Genomic DNA, 20397 nt, shown 5'->3' with positions numbered 1-20397 from the left:
AAACAAGTATATTCTGCAATAAACCACTCCGCTTGGGGAGAATATACATAGCAAACTGATCACAACACGTAGATTCTGCAATATAAGCCACTCTACTGAGGATCACAAACAGTCAGGAAATCAATCCATTCTCGGGATGCTAGAGCCATCATCCGACCATACCGGGGATTGAAAGAGCATTCAACAGGAGAAACTGCCACAACAAACACTCTGCAGACTAAGCTGAGGAAAAGATGGATGCAATACTGGGATGTCAACCCAAATCAACCACTGAGTAGGAAAATAGATCCTGCTCTGCTGAAGAGAATAAACTCTGATGGAGAGATAGCAACAATTCCACAGACGACTTCGCCGGGGAGAGGGTAAAGTACTGGGTATCAAACCACTGACTTACCGAGTCTTCAAAAAGAAAGCGATCATGCTGAGGAAACAGACAACTCCACTGGCAACACTGCACGGGGAAAAGAGGTAACAAATCCACTTGCAACTCTGGTGGGGATGTTAATAACAGCTCTACTCGCAACTCAGAGGGGAATATCAATCAACAGTTATACTCATGACTGCGCTGAGGAGACAAATAAAGTCTGGGGCATACGACCCACTGGAGAAAATGACGGGGCACCAAGGTGACAAACCATTAACCGCCGAAACTTCACAATAAAACACCCATGCTGGGAAAATTGCTGCTGGAGAAACAAAGTCTTCAACAACACTCTGCTTGCGATTATACTGGGGAACAACCCCAACAACAACTCTGTTTGAGGAACAACCCCAACGAAGATCTGAAGAAAGAAAATACAACCAAACCAGGAATATGAACGAATGTCTTACCTGTTGGAAATCATGCCACCCTCGGGAGAGCACTGAGATATTCTTGAGTATCCTTTCAATCTTGTGAATGTTCACTTTGTTTAAAACAAAAATTTTGAAAAATTTATTTGTTTAAAACAATGATATTTTATCAATTTAAAACATGCAAAACATTTGTTGAATTGAAACAAATAAGAGTGCAAATAATTGGATAAAAAGCTCAAATTGATTTGATGGAATGGTAGCCTGCAAATGGCAAGACTCCATAGATCTGTACAAATTTGAAATCAGTGATATATATTGGAAGAGGGCTACATTGAACATAATGATCCTTTCTCTACCAATTTGAATCTCGATGTATCCGAAGCTTCAGTTGACGACGAATCGAGAATCTTCTGACGAAATGACAACTGGTGAAACAGAAAGTCTTGTCAGGATGCAGTTACTTGCCAAATCCCTAATTTTTGCCTAGATTGCCCCAGAGTGAGGTACTCAATCTAGCGGGATGCAAATATTCTTTTTTTCAAGTCTCTAATTTTTGCCTGGATTACCCTTGCGGGTTCTCCACCGAGACGCTCATTTTTGCCTAAGCCGCCCTTTCGGGTTTTCAACTTAGCGAGCTATTCTGTTTTTTTTTGTTTGCATATACCTTTTTTTTTTCTAGGCAAAGTATCTCTTGACTGCATCTGAATTCACAGGACGAGTGAAATCCTCCCCATCCATTGTTGTAAGCATTAAAGCACCGCCTGAAAAGGCTCTCTTAACAACATATGGACCCTCGTAGTTTGGAGTCCACTTGCCCCTGGAATCGGGCGCGAAAGACAAAACTTTCTTGAGCACAAGGTCACCTTCTCGGAACACACGAGGCTTGACCTTCTTATCGAATGCTTTCTTCATTCTCTGCTGATATAACTGACCATGGCACCTGGCAGTTAAACGCTTCTCTTCAATCAAATTCAGTTGGTCATAACGACTCTGAATCCATTCAGCATCAGTCAACTAGGGACTTGAGGGTATAATTTTTCTTTTCCCTTTGGAAAAATTTTGAAAAAATTTTCCTGGTTTTTTGATTTTTTATTCTTTTTCCACCCTCCTTCTTCTTTTTTTTTTTTTTTTTTTTTTTTTTTTTTTTTTTACATTTGTAATGCCCCAGTTTGACTGGTTTGCTGATTCTCATGATACAGCTGAATGAGCTTCTTTGGTGCTCAAGAAGTCGGGTAATCTCGTCAGGAATCCCCTTCAACATCATCTTCCTCTGTCCCAGATACAAGGACTTCAAGATTGGGAGATGGCGTTGGATCATTATGTTCAATGGGTTTAGAAATCCTTGCATAACGATTCTGGATAATGAAAAGCTTTTGAATTTTAAACAAGCAAATCATTTATGCAGATGAAAAAGCTGTTTTATTGTTTTTTTAGGTTTTTTGTGATCACTGATTTCATGCGAAAAAGCAAAAAGTGAAAACAAGTGGAAAAACAAATGTTTGACAATGCATTAATTGAATGAAAACATCATTGTATTAAATGCTGCCAACAATGTCATCACTTCTCCTTTTGGCATGGGAGAAGGGTTTTAAACAAAATGAACAAATCACGCTGACTTATGAATGACCGTAGGAACATCCACAGCGACCCAATTGTGGCAGACACCACCAGGAATAACAAAATTGTTCAAGTCTTCTGCATCTTCTTCTTCAATGATAGCAGCAGCTTCTTCTTCTTCAGGTTGATCGGCGTGAATGAACCCTCCACTTGTGAACAAACCTTGCTCATTGCATGCCCCAGAACAGTAGCCAATGCTAGCCCGGGATCGATTAACCAGGAATAAATCCATCAACAGGAATAAATCCATCAACAGGAATAAATCCATCAACAACACTTAGTCTGGCAAAATCTCTCTGAATTCACAGCTCTAACTCAGGATGATCCATCAATCTGGCAGAGTTGGCTCTGGTATAATACCGGCAAAGTGCGTCTTCAAAATAAATGAAGATCGCAGGGTCAGACCACAGGACGGGAGACCGGAACAAAACACCCGCTTATGCGAATGATGCATGAAGTGTTTATGCATATGCTTATTTTTATATCAAAGGGACCCGAGGGTTTTATTTGCAAACTTTGAACTATTTAAGCATTTTGATCATACATGAGAATATCTCATCAGATATATCAGGTGAAAAAAAAAATTCCCGGTTTTTTCATGTTTTGAAATTTTTTGCAAATAAACTCCTTTGAGTTCCTTGAAAATTTTCTTTTTTTCTGATGATATGGATGCAGATGAATGCATGAATGCATGAATGCAACAAACACACTCAAGGATCAAGCAAAGCACGCCAAACAAAGGTCGTGGGAAAGCTCATTGTATCCCTAATATCAATCATCCATTTTGGTGGACTTAGGTTTTCACCTTATCAACACCCAAGTTCCATTGATATTAACGGTACATGAACCGGTTCAGACATTCTTAATATCAACCAGCCGCTTTGGTGGATTTTAGGTTTTACACCTGATCCAGGATCCATTGATATTAACAATGTTTGAACGACTCAACCACGAATCACGGGTTTGTTGAGAGTCACGAGCATGGGGTCTCGGTTAAGAACCACCCAAAGGGAGTGTACTAGGGTTTAAACCTGCCAGACATGTTCTACCAGAGGTTCCCATAATCATTGTTCCATCTTTCGAATATTATCGGAGGAACGAATACTCGTATTCCAAGAATATTCTCAAGAGAAACTCTTATGAGTGTAGTATCGCGTAACAATCGTATCAGAACTGACATCTGAACGACCTCCGCACTACGGTCCTAAAAATAGGCCAAGATGGGTTTGGTAAACTAAGGTCCTTGGCTTCTGCGGCACATGATTGAAAGAATAATGCCTAACCACAAATAACTTGTGTGACATTATTAGTTCAACATGACCTCCACCAAGTGAATGGGCTCGCAAGTCAACTGGCTAAGGAATACTCCACACCAGTCAACAAGACTATGCCATTCTCCTATCCTAGAGTGCACTCGAGTTCGGGTACAGAACTCATCTCACAGATCACCAAAGCAAACAGCAATTGTATATCAAGCAATTCAAGCATTACAATCAATACAGTGATCCCAAATTGTACAAAAATATGTCATACAACAAATAATAATATAGCACAACAAGGGTGAAAAGTAGGCAATACCACCAAGGATCGACATATCCCCAGCAGAGTCGCCACTTTTCTGTGACGGTGTATTCGTCGCTATATGATCTATCGATTAAATCATAAGCAAGAGATACAATGAAATTTCGAGTCGCCACCGCACTTTTTTTTATCCAAAGGACTGGCTAAAAAGCGAACAAAAGCCTAAGAAGTTTTACACGTAGAAAACTAATAAAAAGATCAGAGAGTCTGGGTAAGGGGTAAATTACGCAATGGGAAGGTGTTAGGCACCCATCACGTCCTAGGTACTCCTAGGGAGCCCTTTTCACACTTGTTGTATTAAATTGTTATTTGTTATGACATAAATATTGTGCAAACATGATTGGGATGATGAGAAAAGAATATACAATTTTTATTGGGTTTGAACGGATGAACCCGCTGCCTACGTACCTTCCATCAAAGGTAAGGATCAAAACGCCGTAGTTCGGCTAAAAGATTTCCAAAAGTTGGTGGATTCAGTTTTAAACACAAGCACTGAGGCTTTTCATTATCAATGGGAGAACACTCGACCAAAAACAACATCCACCATGCGAGGATAGCTTCGACGTACTAGAGGGGTTAGCCCTGTTTTCAGTACGGAAGTCTTACTGTCGACTCACTAAGGATAGGCAAGATTTACATCAACCACAATGATAATTGAAACCTATGGCTAATGCATGAAAAGATTAACAATGGACAGAGCCAAAACAAGTGAATGAGTGAAGTTAATTGATTGTGATTATGAAAGTGAAGTCAAAGTATGATTAAGATTGATTCAAAAGAAGTATTATGAAATGGAGTTTGAAAAAAGTCAAGGACTTGGGGCCAGGTTTTTAGTTTGAAAACATGAAGATGTTTGCACAATATCTATGTCAAGTTTGAAATCAAAGTGTGAAAAGGTTTAGGACATAATGAATGAATGGAGGAAGATGGATTGTAAAACTTCTTAGAAGGTTCACTTCTTGAAATCATATAGCAGATGATTCAAGTGTGTCCTTTGGAATAGGAATGAGTAATAACAAACAAACAAAGAAGAAAGCAAAAGCGGATATCAGATGCCAATCACTGGGCTTATACCAATCTCCTAAAACAAAACGGGATATCAGAAGCCACTCAATGGTCTTACACTAATCTCCTCAAACAAAGAAATAAAAGGCGGATACCGGATACCAATAGATGGATTTACACCAATCTCCTAAAACAGAAATGGATATCAAATGCCACTCAATGGACTTACACTAATCTCCTCAAAAGGAAAACAAAGATGAAATATGGAAATCAACTGCCAATCTATCTGGACTTAGGTTAATCCCACATATGATCACAGGAATTCCAATGCCACATTACAGGGACTTACAATGGATCCTCACATACAAGAACAAAAGCAACAAATGATCATAGGAAAGCAAATGCCAACTTACAGGGACTTATAATTGCAACCTCACATACAAACAGATGAAACAAATTATGATCACAGGAAAGCAGATGCCAACTTACAGGGACTTATAACTGCATCCTCACATACAACTCAAACAGATCAAATTATGATCACAGGAAAGCAGATGCCAACTTACAGGGACTTATAACTGCAACCTCACATACAATCAAACAAACCAAATTGTGATCACAGGACAACAGATGCCAATTTACAGGGACTTATAACTGTATCCTCACAACAAACAAACTAAGCAACAGAAGATATGAGTGACCAATGAGGTCTTACACTCTATCCTTCCATATCATAGGAACAAATGCCAAAGAAATGGACTTACAATTGTCCTCAATGGGCAAACAACAATGACAATATCACAAAGACAAATGAGATGATTGTGCATTAATGGCAATTGATGATGATAAATGCATGACATACAAGCAAACATGTGCATATGAAGCAATCAATCAATCAATGAATATCAAACAGCACACTCTATAGCCAAACAAGGAGGCTCACACAAGAGGGTTAGGCACTAAGGCCAACTGGAATAGGGTAAAAGATTGCTCTTAACCTTGCCATTGAGAGGCTAAGGTGAAGCAGATGAAAGGAGATGAGGGGTGTGCCTCATTGCTCTTATCCCTGATCAGGGAGAGCATCAAATATAAGAAAGTGTGGGAGTTCAGAAAGTAGGAACTCTCTCCACATATTAGACTCGATTGATCTTGGGTTAGGATCTCAATGCTACAACCATGTAATGGAAGCAATGAGAAGACTCACTGAATAGTAGGGGATAGGCTACTTATCCCTTTGATCTACCAATTGCCTTACTTGAAGGACTTTTCCTGCTTGGGACAATTTTAAACACACACAAGCATTGCCTCTTAAGGAGGACTTCAGACAGTTTGCCCGGCCAAATAACAGACCGGGTCTCCAGACTACATGAAGAAGAAGTAATTATACCTCAAAGCAAATTGCTAAATAGCAAAGCAAGCAAGTTCAAAGAACTTAAGCAACTAAAGTACCTGAAAAAGTCAAACCAATTAGTAAACAGCTCAACAGTTTAAAACAAAAGGAAAGGATAAACAACAGTCAACCACAGAGGGACCAATGTGCAAAGCACAAGACTCAACTATATGAGTCACACCTATAAAACAAGGGTTAGCACATGATATATATAATCCAACTCAATCAAATTTGAATGATCTTTGCGGCATTGGTGCTTAACCTGAAACATTAACTCAATTGTAAGCTCAAAAGACCACTAGGACTAGCCTAGGGTCAAGGATGAAAGAAAAGGTCAAAACAGCAAAGAAAAGTCAACCCAATTCATGTTCAAACATTTAAGAAGCTATCTCAATTGGATTCACAATCAAATCATGCATCATTGGCATTTCATACACAAAAGAATGCAAAGCATGGCAAAGGAAAGCATATAGAAGTCAACAGCAAGACTTCATTCAAAAGTCAGCACAATCAATCTCAAAAATTATCAAATAAATCACATTTAATCCTAACATCTAGCATGGCAAGCATGTCAAATTTCATTGCATTTGGATGAGAGGAAGGCAGTCAATTAAAATCAAGAAGTCAAACCAAATTCAAGCATGCACAATGAAGGTCAACAAACATGGGTCAACTTCAAAAAATCATATCAAATTGAAAACAGATGAGAAATGAATGAGATTAACATCAATGCAAAGCTCAAGATGTCTAGTATGCACATATGAAATTTCATGATCATACAATATGGTATGAGAATTTCCCAAATGAAATGGCAACATGTATCACATAAAGTCAACCATTGACTAGGCAGGGAAGAAAATTCTCAAACAAATTGGAAACAGCATGGTTAAATCCAAGAAAATTCATAAACAAACTAGACATGTAAGGGAGGGATCATGCAAAATTTCAAGTTGTTTGGAGGCCAGGAGACATGTGAACAAAAATCATACATTAGCATAACATTAGTGTGACACAAATTGTCACACCCTACTTCAAAAATTTGTATCCAGCAAACCACATATGATAAATGCATAAACTCTACATGGAAACAAAGGTGAATGTGTCTAGTTTCTCCACAAAAAATTTCAGAACCAAAGGATGCATCATCATTATTTCACAGAAGTTTTGGCACAAAGTATCAATTGGGCATACATGACAAGAAAACTCATACTATTTAAAATCCAGCCACACAAAAAATTATTAAAAATCATGATTAAATACTAGACATTCTTGTGAACATTATGCAAAAAATTTCAGGATTTTTGGATGAATAATGAAGGAGAAATGGATTTTAGAAGATGAGTGAATAAATTGTAGCAACATGAATACATAGCATGGCAAACAAGTCAAACATGTGGTCAGCGTGGCAAATTGGTAATTCTTGCAGTCACTAATTCAAACGATGCGTTTTAGCTCACCAAATGAAATGTTGTGATTGGCTGTTGCCCAATGAAACAGTACACGGGCCAATGAGCATTCAAATTTTCTGGGTTCAAAAACCCTAGGGTTTAACAGCAAGGCATTGGTTCATCTTCATCAAAATCATGGTAATCGAAATTCCAACATCATGGTAAGCAGCAGGGCAATGATACAATACGTTCATGCACATCTAAACAGCAATAAACAAACCTAAGTTCATGCAAATTCTGGAAATACTAGGGTTTCAAAAGCAACAGCATGATCATCATCATCTTCAAACATTCGAAATTTTCAAGATGCCCAGAAATCCATGGCAAGCATATCCATAGCATCATCAGACATCCAGCAACAAGAATATAGCATCAAATTTCAATAAATCATTGCAAGCATGGCAAATCGATGGAAAACACATTTGTACACAAAAATGAAAACTCAGATTTAACACAGCATAGTCAACCATTTAGCATGATTCAAGTTGCAATGACATGAGAATACAAAGAACTACAAGAAACATATCATGATTTGGAGAAAGAGGAGATTCGAAAACTTACTTGGTTTTGAAGAAAAAGTGAATCAGTGGTTCTTTTGATGCTGTTGTGCTGAAACAGATGGCCCTTATGCTTGGCAATGTTGAATGCTTGAAGAAAACCAGCTCAGTGATGCTTAGAACCTTGCAAATCTAGATCCACCATTAGAGATCCATGATGAAAACAGAGCAATGAAGAGGCTGCACAGGTGGGGTTTGATGATTCAAGAGGGTTCCAAATGTTGTCCAAGTGAAGCAAGAGCCAAGGGTTGCTCGAGGGTTTTGAGGGTTTGCTCAGAAAAATTTCCAATGCCAAAATGCAAGAATGAGAGAGTGAGGAAATCTGGTCGAGGGAGGCTGTGATTCTCTTAGTCTCTAGGGTTGCAAAATGTCAGAAATGAACTTAAATATGTCTGTTTAAAGTTGGTTTAAGACATGCTAAGCTGGTTTTGTTTTAATGAGATCATTTGCAAAAATTGCTAATTTTGACACAAGTGTAAATGGAGGTATATGGCTGCACGAATTGGGCTTGGTACAGGCTGCATATGACCAATCTTCTTGCTGTTTTTGGTCTGTACATAAATTGCTAACCTTGCTTTTACTTAATGAAGCCAATTGCAAAATTAACAAGTTTGCACCTTTTGGTCAAAATGGTAGCATGGTGATAGCATGAACACAAACTTGGACTTGGAGCATGTTGCAAATACCATATGAAACAAATCCCAATTGGCCAAAGTGAGAAAAAATCAAAGAATCAAAAAGTCAACTATTGGTCAAACTTGATTTTTAAATGAAATAGGTCAAAAAATGCCATTTTGATTGGCAAGGTTTTGGTTCATGAAATTTATATTTTTGGAAAGAGGAGGAAAAAAGTGGTTTGTAGGAAAAAACCCCACCAAATTTGGCCTTATGGTTCATGAGTTATGGCTCTTTGAAGTTCACAAATTTTTGAAATTGAATTGATCATATCTTGACAACCACACATGGGATTTGAGAGTTCTTGGACTTTTTGAAAATGGGAGAACAAGATCTTCAACTTTCATGTTGGGCAAAAATTCATTTGAAGCTTGTATCATGATGCAAGTTGAGGATCAAGAAGTTTCCATTTTTGGCAGTTGAAATTACAGGTCCACTTTCTATTTTGGGAAATTTTCTGTTTGACTTGATTTTCTTCCATGATGAGGTTTGACATGATATATGAGGCTTATATAGGCATGAATGAGCTCCTTCAAATCAATTCTATCCATCAAATCACTGATTAAATCCACAGTTGACCAAGTTTGACTTCTGTTGACTTTTCTAGGGTTTTGGGTGACTGGACCACTTCCTGATGAATTCCAAACCCTGATTCCTTGAGAACTTGACTTCAAATGATGTCCCAAGTTGTATGAACTCTTGATTATTGATTATGGTGCCCAAATTCTGCAAGAATGGCCACCATCCACTGCTTTGACTGACTGTTGACTGTCTTTGACCTAATTGCTGATGATTGCTTCAACTGCAAGCAACAAGGTTAGACTGACAATATTTTTGTACTTTTTGGTTAATAAACATATGAAAAAGCAAGAATATACAAATGCAAGACATGCTTGGTGATCAAGAACAACCCACAAGGCAACCTACCCACTAGGAGGGAAGCTAGGGCATGCAGTGATCCTTGAGGCCATGATATGATATGTTATGGGCCATGAGGGATCTTAGGGCCAAAATTGGGGTCTTACAATTACAGGTAAAATGACTTTTATGATTTTAATTGTTTTTACATTTGTCATCTGATTTTAATTGTTTTCTTTTTTACAGGTAAAATGGCTATTATGAAGTCAATCATTTGTGCAAGGGGCAAGGGATGCTCGAAAGTATCAATTGATATTTGTTTAGATGATGATGCTGGATATTTGAAAGTATCCCTCTACGACATTGGTTTCCTTGTTCGACAACATATTCCGATTACATGTGATAATTGGAGAAGTCCGGACTTGAAGGTTGGCAAAGAAAAAATATGGTCGGAGATACAGGCTTGTGTCTCAATAGAGGATGGGTATCTACTTAAAGTTACTTTTGTAGTGGTCCAAAAGAGACATCACACCCGTCTCTTTCCTGTCAACCCCAAAGAGACCGATAGAAGTGGAAAAATTATGCCAGGTTTTTTCAATATATTTCTCAATGCAGCTGGTATATATTATCATTTGAATTTATCACTTTTTGCTGATTTTGTTGTTCTAAATTGTCAAAGGAACCGTGGTAGACACCGGCATTTGTCACCCTAGGGAATTTGATTTTTACCTTAACAGCCATGCAGGAATTCAGGTAATATTAGCTATGTCATTTAACTTTATGCCATTGTTTACTATTTGTTGCTCAATCGCCTTTTGACAGTTCTGTGTTATTTGCATTTGGACGTGTTCTTTTTGTAGGGGACTACTTATGCTGCCATCTGTTGTTTTGGTTGAGCCTTATTTTGTATGGATGTGCGATAGAACTACTAGACAGCTTTTGGATATACAGAACATGTTTGCCACCATGGGTGGATGGGCGTTTTTGTTTAGTATTGGTTAGAACTACTAGACAGCTTTTGGATACAGTGGTCACTGGGTGTTGGTTGCTATGTTTTATTCTCTTAATTGTAGTACTTTGAGAATATGTTGTTGTATATTGTTGATCAAAGAATCATATATTAATGTTGTATATATGGAGGATTAATGTTGTATATAAATGGATTCATGTTGTATATATCAATGGATTAATGGTGTATAACATTGGATTAAAGGATGAAATCAATATGAATTTTACACTTTTGCAGCATGCGAACAGGTTACCAAATAAATATATATCCACTGTTTTTCAAACAAATTTTTTTAAAATAACTAACACATTAGAGAGCTCTTTGTCCAGAAAGCGCCCTCTAAACACTTTACAATGACAACTTTAGAGGGCGCTTTTTCCTGAAAGCGCCCTCTAAACACTTTACATTGATAACTTTAGAGGGCGCTTTTTCCTGAAAGCGCCCTCTAAACACTTTACAATGACAACTTTAGAGGGCGCTTTTTCCTGAAAGCGCCCTCTAAACACTTTACACTGACAACTTTAGAGGGCGCTTTTACCAGAAAGCGCCCTCTAAGGTGTCCCTCTATGGACCACTCCAGAGGGCGCTTTTTTCTTAAAGCGCACTATAATGTGGCCACTTTAGACAGCGCTTTCTCCAGGAGAACAAAGCGCTGTCTTTACCTATGCCAGCGCCAGATTAGAGAGCGCTTAAAAGCGCTGTTATAGGCCAAAATAAGCGCCCTCTTTTCCCTTATTTGGCGTAGTGTTAGTGGTTAGTAACATGTACAAAAATGAATATTTTTTAAGACTATTTTTCTAGGCCAAAAAGACTTAAAATATGACACATTAAGGGATAGTTTATAATTGATGCAAAGTATTGAAGATGATTAAAAAATCAACTAACAATAGATTTGTAACAAAGAAAATTATGCAACCTTAAGTCCATCTATTAACATTTTTAAAAAAGTGATTTGTTCTCTTTCTTTTATTTTTATTCCTCTTTTATTTAACAAGATAATAAGATAGTAAATAAATTAGCATAATGTAAATGATATAGTTGGATAACAATAAACATAAACATAAAATACTTGAAATAAAGTGAACAATAAAATAAATTGCAAAAATATAAAGTGCAATAATATAAATGTTAGAAGTTAGTAGTTAGTGAACATAAACATAAAGTAAATGAAATAAAATGAACAATAAAATAAATTGCAAGGAATTACAGTGCAATAATATAAATGTTAGGAGTTAGCAATTAGTAATTAGTAACAATAAGTAAATGGATTAGCAAATTAATGTAAAGATATGGTTTCATCTATGCATCAAATGACCCAAATATGGTTAAAATAGAGGCAATCTATCAATGCCTCAAAGTATCATGAATGATCTATTGATCAACCATTAATAGGTTTGAAACATTGAAGATTTAATCAACTCTAAACAACCATGGTCATGATCTAATAGACCTCATCAACCAAACAAATACAATAACAAGTCCATAATAAAAGAAAATGATAACACACACAAAGCAACCACAAAAAGGTGAACAAAAAGATAATAAGAGTAAAAAATCTCAACAAAAAAAGTGAGTAAACCAAAGTCAATCGTTTTTGCAAGCTTGAATCTAAATCATCTCAAAAGACCAACCAAGAACAAGCAACCATTTTTAATAAAAAAAAGAACCAAAAAATTAAAAAGTTTAAGTTAAAATCGTTACCCACAAAATGTGAAAAAAAGCTAGGTAGAAATGATGTTGAGCTTGAATGTGAAGCAATAGGTTTGGGATGAAAATATTTATGGTGAAAGCTTAGTAAAGGGGTTGAGTTATGAGTGTTAGAGAGTGAGAAATTTTGAGGAAAAAATATGAAAATGGAAAAAAGTTGGTGGTGGTGACTTTTGGGAGAGAAAGGTTTTTTTTTTATTTTGATTTAGGTTTGGAGAAGAGGGGTTGAATGATATTTATTTCAGAATTTTTGGGGGCTAGAAAGCATGAAAAATTAGGGGGAATAATGCATCTATTTATAGGGAAAGCAAGTGAGAAAGTGGGGGGAACCAAATACCCTTTGTGCAAAAACAAGGCTTATTTTTGGTGTCTGCACAGGGGAAATCGATTTACCTAATTGGGTAAATCGGTTTTCCTATGTTTTTTTTTAAATTCATGCCTTGAGCCCATGCAATATGCCTTTGGTTATGAATGTTAATATAATTATGGTGACGGAGCAATGAATAAATATATGTGTAATAAGATCATAGATATGATGAAAGTTGTTTCGGAGTAGGGTGAATTTTGGGGTATGACAGTCAATATAGATGAATGATCTTAAAAATGAATGATTGGGGTAAATGTATGCAAATGAATCATGAGCCATGAGTTAGATGAAATGAAAATAGGTAGGACAAATTTTGGTGTTGACACCCATGACTGTCAATATTTTTCCTCCATATAGATGAATGATCCTAAAAATGAATGATTGGGGTAAATGTATGCAGATGAATCATGAGTCATGAGTTAAATGAAATGAAAATAGGTAGGACAAATTTTGGTGTTGACACCCATGACTGCCAATATTTTTCCTCTGTAGAAAACCTTTAAAAAAAACCCATAAAGACTAATCACATATCTACTAAGCTTGAAACTCTCCTTACATGATGCATCACATATGTATAATCTTCTAAAACGAGGCCTTTTATCAATAACTTTTTCTTGCAAAAGTTGGATATTAACTTGACTATTGACCTAGGATTTGTTCTTAGAATTTCATGATAATAGTCATAATGCTCTAAGAACGAACCATTTACCATATCTTAACTGCACATATTTTCTTAATTACATTTGTTTTATTTATATCTACATTCCATTTCCTTTGAGTTGTTTCCTTTATATCCTTAATCTTTACCTTGGAATAATCTTTTAAGTAATTATATATTCTCTTACTCGATATTTTGTATTCATCATCTTGACATTATAGTCTCTACTACAATTGTGGGTGCCAAATACTTAGTTGTCAAAAGTCCTCCTTTAACAACTTAGCATAATAGGTTTTTCACTCACAACCACTTTTACATCTAACCATAGCCCTTTGTTTGTCATTTTTATTGAACTTTAGGCTTCTACTAGATTGGATAACCTAAGTTGTTATTGCTTTCTTAAAATCACATTTGGTTGCAAAATATGTTTCTAACTCCCATTTTATAATTCACCATGTCTTTATGCAACTTGAAAAGTAGATACTTCTTCCTATTTGTTCCATTATTGTCATCAGTTTCACATCCACTTTCCAATTCCTCACTATCATTTTCACTCATTAACTTCCCCTTTGTTTTTCATTTTTTTGTAGTGCCTTTTTTAGCATTGTCATAGTCTATAAGATTATCCATTTCCTCTTTCACAAAATCATCATTATCATTAGAGTCATCAAATGCAATATCCAATGCATTGTCATAATTAAAATTCGCATAATCATTATCATCATCACTTACGACACCAACCATGTCACATTCATTTGTTACCCCTACATTAACCTTGTCATTGTCCAATTCATCTTGCACCTTATCATTTTGTACCTCACCATTTCCACCTCATCATCCTGAACTTTACCGTCATGCACCTCACACCATAACTACTTCTTCATTAAGTTTGGAAAACAAATATTCTTCCTCAAGATTTACAATATCCCCAGGATTTAACTCTTCTTCCTCAAGAGGACTGTCATAAAACTCGGGCAAAGACAATAGATATTATATATAAACATCAATACACAAGTACACCTTACATAAATCTTTAATATCTAGTGTACCATTATCATCGGCCAAAATATGCATCCCAAATGTTGGATCCTTGTACCATATAATATTTATTTTCCTATATCCTAGTTCCTTAACTATATCTACCAACTCCAAATAACTCCACTTATCAATATCATATTTTAATTCTAAAAATGCTCTTTCGTATACAATAAATTTCATCATCCATAAATGATCCACCTTATGAATAAACAGATGAAAGAATTCTTCCGATTTTACCTATGTCTAACAAAACCTAAATTAAAAAGGGGGAAGGGGAATGGACGACAAACAAAGAAGACCTACGCAAAAACTCTAAATTAAAATCTAAAATATACATAAAAAAAATCCTAAAATCTAAATTAGAAAGGAGGTAGAAATTACTAATAATCATAACATTTGTAGCTTTAAATGCATATACGCTATCGTATTCCCTAAAAAACACTTTTCTTAACTCAAATTTCACTTATATATTTGTGATCTCCCTTCTATTCTCCTTCATCACTTGTATATTAAGGTTTTCTAAATGAGACTGAAAATGAAAAGGTATACCGTACAAGTAGTATTCTTCATAAACCTTTATTAAAAAGTGTTTTTAATTTAATTTGCACATCATCATTATCTGAGTAATACGTGACCATTACATTTGATTTTGACTAACAAAATTAAACAAATCGTAACACAAATTAAAAAATAAATAACTAAAATATTTTTTTTTAATTAATAAAAAAATAGTTTTCAAATTAAAGATAAAATATGAAAAAGAATATTACACCATAAATAAATTAATTATTCATGTAAACTTTCTCTGTACCCATTTATCATATCTATTTTTCTTCACTTTGTATCATTCTCTTCTAAAATCTTTATTATAACAATAGAAAAATACCACATCAGATCTCAAACCTAAATGATGCACTAATTTAATGTGGAATCTTATTAGTTCCAAATGTTACCCTATAAGAACATATCAATATATTTTAATTTGAAATGCTTTTTTCTTATCTAAGATTGCCACCACATATCAAAGTCTTCATCACGACGGTATCTAGGGTTTCTATATAAATAAAGCCATGAACCTAACCACAATTATTTTTTAGAGGTATATCTCAAAAGAAATTAATAATTTTAAAATGATTTAATTATTCTGTTATTTATAGGTCAGGTTTTGGATAATGAAAGAAAAGTGTTCCCACCAAACTGTTACGGTATGTAACTATTCATTGCAAATTTATATTATTAAATTAAAAGCAAATGGTGTGTTTGTATCAAAGTTGCAACTAACATTTTTTAGAAACTAAAGATAGGATTATAATTCCTCTTTTTCTTTAAAAGCTTATTAACAACAGGTCACTATGATTGAAGAATTTTAGTAACGTGTGAGTGTGAGTTATTGGTACTCATGACACGTGTTGAGAAAGGAGAAAGAATGATGACAACCACAAAAAATGTAATTGAGTGATGGGGTCTTTTACAATATACTCCCTCCGCTTCCTTTTTAAGTGTCATTTTTTGACTTTTTACACATACCAAGGAAACTAATCATTATTGTTACTTTTCAAACAATAATACTTCTTTTACCTATAATACCCTTAATTATTTATTACATTCATTTTACTTTTTCTCTCTCTGCAATCATTATCTAGGGGTAATTTTGACAAAATTGCAATTTATACTATCTTGAACTTTGTAAGTGGCAATTAAAAAGAAACAATTTTTTTACAAGAAAGTGACACTTATAAAGGAACGGAGGGAGTAGTTTTGTGTTGTTTAATGGGGGAAGATTGGTAAAGTTTCAAACTGGGTTTTATAAACTTGTCAAAACTCAAGATTTTTTCCATTTTATATAATATCTGATATTTAATAAATATATGGATCAAATATATTATTTCATGTTGGAACTAGAATTGATAAGAAAATATGAATTTAGAGTCCGCTACGGTTGTTAGAGCTCTCGATGTAGTAGAGAGGAGGCTAACTTGAAATATTAGCACTATAATGTTCAAGTAAGTATGTGAACGAAATGTAAAGTTTGAATGAGAACTGATTTGAACATCTATTAAGTGACACACATTCACCTTTAACTATGAGAAATGGTTGATAACTGCATGCGTGTAGAACAATGGGGATGCAATCAACTGTTAGATTGATATAGAACACTAACAACACATTCTTGAGAGGGGTTTCATGTTCGGTAGGAGAAAATAATCTACTTTTTTGGCACCAAATTCTTCATTGCAACGTCATTGGGTCTTTGCCTCTTAAGGCCTTGTGGGGCGGCCTAGAATAGTTGCTCCACACCTATGTTTCTGCTTTGTAGGGCGAGAATTTGTGACCCGTATATTCACTCGGTCACATAATCCATGGACGTGGAGGTCTTTGATGAGATATCTTTGCTATTAAGAATAAGTGTAATACATGTATTTCTGGTAAGGGGTAACAATTCGATAGGAGTGATATTGTCTCCCATTCTTTAGGGTACTCAAGTACCATTTGAGCCATTTCCAAGGAGAGATTGATTATTGGTGGCATGGAGTCATTGCACGATTCTTATTGATCAATTAAGTAGGTATGAAATGGCTTTTGAAGCACCATTTAACCCTTTTTTTATGTTATCTGCCTGCAAAAAAGAGTATTTGGTCATTGTTCTTATTTGAGAGCGTCCTTGTCTTAGTGTTGGATCAAGTACATGTGGCTTTATTTGTTGGCATTGGTCTTTCATATTTGATTGTTCCTTCCTCTGGGTTCTAAAGTTTGATTTCCTCTTTTGTTCATGTTCTCATTTCATAGGGTTTCTAAGATAATGAGCGTTTGAGCTCGTTTGCTTGCTACATTTATACATGCATTCATTTCCTTTCATAATATATTTAAATATGGAGATTGTGTTAACCTCGACCAAGAAGGTCTGAGAGGATATTTCAAGCGGTTGACAAGATATAGATATTCTAGGACTATTTTTCTCTTTTGTTCTTGAAGATGTCTTTGACCAAGCTTTGGCGGACGTGGGTCTTGCAACTGACTAGGAAGTATTTTCCTTAAGTGGAGACAATAGAATCAGTAGCCGATACAATGGATGTTCCATTCCTTTTAACAAATGTTTATTCTCCCTCATAGGCCATTTCCTTCCTATTAATGAATTTGAAGCTAACATGTTGAACTATTTGTTCATTGCCATATTCAAAGCTACACTAAATGAGTTGGGCATTCGTTAACGTTTTCCAGCACTGGTACGAGTATAAGGGAAGTAAACTGACTATGACGTTATTCTTTCGTATTTTTAAAGCTCAAAATAACTCCAACTATGCGAACGATTCTGGTTTACTCTCCTTGAGGAAAAACATCTAGTATTTCGTGACTTACTATTATACTGTGAAGAATTTCAAGGATGGATATACCTGGTTACTCCTCTTAATGAAAAGTCGCATACGAAAATCTTCCACCTGGAACTTGGTCCTCCACCCGTATGCACAAACATGTTCTTCAAGTATTAGATCTAAAGTCATTACTTTACGAAGTAAAAATTATACCTCTACAAGGAATGGGACATGTCTCAAGAAGATTTATACTTGAAAAGAAAATTGGTGGCATTTTGTAGAGAGGTTGGCATGTTGGTGGGGTTGTCCCATCTAATGGCATCAAGAAACTCTTTGAAAAGGTGCATTCATACCCGCTAGATGGTGGACGCCAAATTAAAGGAGGAAAGGAAAAGATCTTCAATAAGTGGCAATAGGGCCTTATTTTCCCAATTATTTTTCTTGAATTTCTCACATTTCTCCTTTATTAACTGCGTAGATGTAATAAAGAACGAGGATGTTATGAGCAAATTAAGAAAGGAGATTTGGTTGTTGTCGCCTTGGTCAAAATTCCGAGTACACCTCATGATAAGGGAGATTCTATCTCGGGTACACCCGCTAGGGCACATTTTGGTCTAGTTACCAAACATGTCGTTCAAACTACCCCCATTGTACTCGAATGAAAGTCTGAGTTTCCTTTGACAGAGTTTTGGTAGATGAAGCCATACCATCTCCATGGTAGGAAGGCTAGGAAATGTTGGCTTCCATTCCAGAGTTAGAAGAGATACAAGTTGGGAGACCTCCTTATAAGCGTCATCTGCTTAGATTTGTAGGATGGCCGACTTGTGTTCAGGTGGAGTCAAATTTCGAAGTGTGGTAGCTCATCGTGAATGGAACAGTGCATTTAGCTACATCCAGTTTCATATGTCACATCCTTACATGACACCAGATGCTCTCGGAGATCCATTTAGGTCAGCTCATCAAGAGATATTATAGGAGAAACATGCTAGGGCAGATCATGTCGTTGATATGTTACCTGTATTTTATCGTATTATGTATATTGCGAGGGTGAGTATAGAGGGATGACTTTTCGGAAGAAACTTCTAAAAGGGCCACTTTAGATGTCATTCTATCTAAGGCATAAACAACATTGCAGTACAGCAGAAAAGGAACAAAGGGGTCCAATATACCCATTAGTATTTGATAGTATTTGTATTATGAATTATGGATAATATTATGGTTTTGTAATTTGTTATTTTGATAATATTATGGATTCCGGATTGATTCTAATATATGACATTTTAATCTTACTACATCGGTGTATAGTTTAATTTCTAAAAAAATTGTTATGATATTATAGTTATAATACATATCCTATTACATTAGTGTATTTCTAAAAAAATATCAAACTTTACTATCTAAAGGGTGATTACGGAAGTATACTTTTGTAACTTTTACAAAGATGCATCTCTAAACTAAATTGTAGCAAAATAAGGGTGTGATTCAGTTAAAAATGAATGAGATGCATATAAGGTTATTACATAGATGCATCTTCAGACTCATTTATGGCAACATGAGGGTGTGTCTCACGTACTCATAAATTTGATGTATATGGATACCTAATAATATTTACTTTCAAATTAATGAAGTGCAATTTTGAGTTTACATAGGGTGGCCCCTCACCACTAAAGATGGGAGAAATAAGGGAAATGTTATTTCCACCCTTGGTGGTGCCTCCAACACTTTTAAAACCCCGAAAATACCCTCATGCGTCCGAAGATGCATCTCTTGGCGCATCCATAATCATACCAATCTTTGCTTTTCTGATATTCACCCCATTTTTAAAAAAATATGGTCTAGATATGCATCTTCATATACTATTTAGGTGTATCTGGAGATGCATCTCCAAAATACCCAGCCTGATTTGATAAAACACCACCTTGCATGATCTTTTTCTTCATGTTAAACAAGAAACTCCATTGCAAAACCTTTAAAAAAATTCTCTCATTCCCAATCAACTTTTCAACATCAAAACATAATTCTTGTATTTCATCACTTCAAAGGGAGCAAAACATGCTGGAATTGCAGGTAAAAATCATTCATTTCGTCCCTCATTCCTTGCATTAATCTTGATTATGTGCTGAAAAATTGATATTGAATCCGGATATGCATTTCCGGACGAAGTTAGGTGTAGCTTGAATGTGCATCTTTGAATTATCCGGTTAGTATGAATTTTAACACGGTTTTTCTATTTGGTCGTAATAGATATGATGCACCCGAAAATGTTTCCCAAAACTATTATGAGTGTAGATGTTAAACCAATCGAAGTCAAACATGATGCTAAACTGGATGAGGTGAATGATGATGTTCAACCATATGAAACAAACGACGATGTTAAACTG

The sequence above is a fragment of the Lathyrus oleraceus genome, chromosome 2 (assembly GCF_024323335.1).
Source record: "Lathyrus oleraceus cultivar Zhongwan6 chromosome 2, CAAS_Psat_ZW6_1.0, whole genome shotgun sequence".
In the NCBI taxonomy this organism is placed as follows: domain Eukaryota; kingdom Viridiplantae; phylum Streptophyta; class Magnoliopsida; order Fabales; family Fabaceae; genus Lathyrus; species Lathyrus oleraceus.
The sequence above is the reverse complement of the archived record's forward strand: the minus strand, read 5'-3'. Positions refer to the sequence as shown.